The sequence below is a fragment of the Ursus maritimus genome, unplaced genomic scaffold (assembly GCF_017311325.1).
Source record: "Ursus maritimus isolate PB19 unplaced genomic scaffold, ASM1731132v1 scaffold_64, whole genome shotgun sequence".
Classification (NCBI taxonomy): Eukaryota; Metazoa; Chordata; class Mammalia; order Carnivora; family Ursidae; genus Ursus; species Ursus maritimus.
Window position 1 is genome coordinate 34,594 of NW_024426819.1, and position 4,204 is coordinate 38,797.

Below are 4,204 nucleotides of genomic sequence, written 5' to 3' on the forward strand. Positions count from 1 at the left end.
ACCCTCAACCCTTGAACTCTGGCTGGCTCAGTTGGTAGAGCGTGCGACTCTTAATCTCAAGGTTGTGAGTTCAGCCTAGGGCCAGCCTAGGAGTTATTCATGTCGGTTCTTCCCTTAGTCTATTCTTCCCTTTCCATTGTCTTAAAAGCTATATTTTGACAGAGTATTAGCTATTAATATGGAGCTGTTAATACCTGTTTAAAGCAGTTTTTCCCTTATAGAAAGAAAATCAGTGCATATATTCAAAGCATGTAGGAAGAGAGCACATATATATAATTTATCAATGAAAAGTGTTATAGGGAGTTTGAAGACAGTAACCTACCTAGAGATAAGCCTTTACATTCAAATTAAGTCTTCCTTTTTCACCTGTCTGCCATGGTTAAGAGCTCGGACTCTGGTGCCACATTGGTTGGCTGTGTGACTTTGACAAAGTCATTTGGGCTCCCTCTCAGTTCCTTCTTTATAAAAAGAGATAATCATAGTACCTAGTGCAGAGGTTTGCCATATGGATCAAATGCGTTGGTACTTGTAAGATACCTAAGGAGTTGCTGGCACGTGGTAAGTTCTTGATAAATGTTAGCAGTCATTAGTATGTTTTAAAAAATGATTTAAATGAGAAAACATGAACAATTATTAGAGTGCATGTTAAATTAATTGTTACATTAACATTGTCCTTAGATGTAAAGTCACTGCTGCACTTGCATCCTTGAGCAGGCCCATATCAGAGGAGCCTGATGTGGGGCTCGATCCCATAACGCCAGGATCACGCCCTGAGCTGAAGGCAGACGCTTAACCGCTGTGCCACCCAGGCGCCCCTATAATGTCTTTTCTTGTATCTTTAATGCTTCCACTACCAATCAGATTGTTTGAGGTGTCAAAAATTTCATTCAAATTCATTAGTTGTACATTACGTTAGCTCTTTCTTTTTTTTTTTTTTTTTTTTTTTTAAAGATTTTATTTATTTATTTGACAGAGATAGAGACCAGCGAGAGAGGGAACACAAGCAGGGGGAGTGGGAGAGGAAGAAGCAGGCTCCCAGCGGAGGAGCCTGATGTGGGGCTCGATCCCGTAACGCCGGGATCACGCCCTGAGCCGAAGGCAGACGCTCAACCGCTGTGCCACCCAGGCGCCCCTAGCTCTTTCTTTCTTTCTTTCTTTCTTTCTTTCTTTCTTTCTTTCTTTCTAAGAGGCACTGTGCAAGGCTCTTGGGATGCAAAATGAATATATTGCGGACACTGCCCTGAAATTGCCATAACTGCAGGGGAAACAGACATAGACGCAGACATTATGTATAAATAATAGAGTGTCAGGAATCCTGGGGTGGAGGGTATTACACAGGGTAGGAGACAAAGGGGATGATGATATCTGGGGGAAGGACATTTTAGGAAATACAAGGGCGAATATGTACAGGGGGTCAAAGTTTTCTGCAACCAAGAAGATTGAAAACCACAGAGGTAAATGATGGGAAATGTTTAGGAGACGGTGGAAGAGATGGTTGGAGGTCAAATTTAAAGGGCCCAGTAGCTGGTGTTTGCCACTGAAAAACTTAACAACAGTTCCAGTGAGGGCCGCTTTAAAATTTACCATAAATCATATTATATGCACTTTGAAACCATTTCTTACCTTTTCTTTCTCCTTAAACCTCCCTCTAGTGTTTTGTCCCTTTGCCCTCTTCCAACTGGTAACCTTTAATGCTTTAGAAAACACTGGACCAACAGAAGCCCCTAACTTCCATTCTTCCCGCCACGCAGGCTGCTAACTTTTGGACGGCGGAATCCAGGAACCCACAGACGTGCTGGAGGGCTGCGCTGTCCACTTTGGAAGCCGCTAGTCACACGTAGCTATTGACATTTCACTGAATTAAAATTAAACCTTAAGGTTCAGTGTCTCATATCGAGTGCCCAACGGCCACACGTGAGTAGTAGCTCCCGAGCTGGACGGCGCGGATGTAGACCATTGCCATCCCTGCAGCACTTTCTGCTGGACAGCGCTCCCTGCGCTGGGACCTCCCGCCTTAAAAGCAAAATAAACAGCCGGAATAACGAAAGCCTCCTTTGACGTTCCGTCCTCACTTTTGTGTCCACTCGGCTTCTCCGTTCCTTTTTATAGCAGAAGTTGAAAAGCCTTGGGGCGCCTGGGTGGCACAGCGGTTAAGCGTCTGCCTTCGGCTCAGGGCGTGATCCCGGCATTATGGGATCGAGCCCCACATCAGGCTCCTCGGCTATGAGCCTGCTTCTTCCTCTCCTACTCCCCCTGCTTGTGTTCCCTCTCTCGCTGGCTGTCTCTATCTCTGTCAAATAAATAAATAAAATCTTAAAAAAAAAAAAAAAAAGAAGTTGAAAAGCCTTGTGACTGCACCTGCCTCCTGGTGTCTGTCTGCAGCTGCTGGCTCCCTCCCCTGCCACTCTCCCTGAACCACCTGCAACCCAGCTTTCATCCTCCCCGCTCCGAGCAAACAGCGCCAGCGATGCTCCTGTTTTCAAATCCAGGGGTCCCCCTTTCGTGTCTCTTCTTGTTTTCCTTCTGCCCCATCTGCCACTCCTTCCTAGGGACCTTACGAGGTTCCTCCTCCTTTTTCCAGTCTCTAAAAGTTGGAATGTCCCAGGACTCTTTCCAGGGTCTTCTTCCATAACTAGGCGTATTTTATCTACACGATCTTATTTCCTCTCCTGGCATTTCATGCTGATGACTGAGACATTTTTATCTTCAGCTCTGAGTTCCCTGCCAGGCTCCATATTCAATTTCCTATCAGGTCTCTTCCCTCGCACACCAAATAAGCATCTCAGACGGGACCCGAACAGGGCTCTCCCTCTCCTCCTGCCCCGCTGCCCCACCTGCTGTCACACCCTAAGCCAGTTTCTTCCCCTGTCCATAAATGGACTACCATCTCCCCAACCGCTCAAGCCAAAAACCTTGGTGCCAGCCTTGAGTCATCTCTCATCACAGTTCTGAGTTCTGCATATTTCTGCGTATTTCTCTCTTTCCTGTATAAATTCCCTTTCTCCAGAACACTGTCGTAGTCTACAGGTCTGCCTGTATTCACCCTCGCCCTGGTTCCATCCAAATTCTCTACAGTGGTAGCAGAATGACCTTCTTGTCGCTTCTCGTCTTCGGTGAAAACCTTTCAGAGGCTTCCTGTTGCATTGTGAACAAACCCCAGGCTCTTCTCTGTGGCTAGCAAGGTCTTCCTGGCCTGGCCCCCTGCTTCCCTCTTTGCCCTCATCCTTTCCCACTGTCTGCATGACTCCTTTGTTCCAGCCACGCTGGGCTTTCTCCGTTCCTTAAACAAGCCAAGCTCGGGACAGCCACAGAGCTTCTGCATTTACTTTCTTTCCTCTTTGGAATGTTCTTCCTTCAGGTCTTCATGTGGCTGTCATTTTAGTCTCTCAGCTAAAGGGTTGTCTTCTCGGGTGGCCTCTCCGACTGCCTGTAAAGTAACCCTCCACTCATACTACTCTTGTTTCGTCTGTGACACTTCACACCATCGGAAACTGAGTTGTCTGCATGTTTATTATTTATTGCCCGGACTATGAGACTGTCTTATTTACAGCTGCATCCCCGCACCTAGAGCAGTGCTGGTATGTAGTAGGCGCCCACTTAATGTTATTGAAGGACTGGATGAAGCTGGATTCTGTAAACTGTAGGCCGTTAGTGCTCAGCTGGTGTCCTGTGAGCCTTTCCACATTAAATTTTCATCCACGTGTAAAATTCAGTTTTGCTATGATTGAGCACGCTGTTTAGAGCATTTTGCGGGCGGGTTGGGCAGCGCATTAGAGAGTGGGGGAACTTGCTGCACATGGGTGATAAGAGGTGTGGGGTAACCGCAGCTGGTGCCAGAGAAGAGGCTTTGTTTACAGCTACATGCCAGAACTTTGCCTTGTGCCCAGCACAAAGGAGGTTCAGCGAGTAAACCCCTTCTTTCGTAGACTTTCACAGTGTTCACGGGCCACCGAGTGAATTGTGTGAAGACTCTTGAGTGCATTTCTAAAAGATCTGAGACATTATTGAAGAAGAGTGCGCTGCACTGTTATTTCTGGTTTATTCCCTGTACTTTGGTCTTTTAATGACTTCGGGTGTGCCTTGAAGGATCCTAGTGGTCAGAAGTTTGCCGTAAATTAAATTTAAGATTCTGTAACTGATGTAAAAATGGTGCTGATCCCAGCATCCCGAATCGCTGTGGGTATTGTTGCACTGGGTTATATTC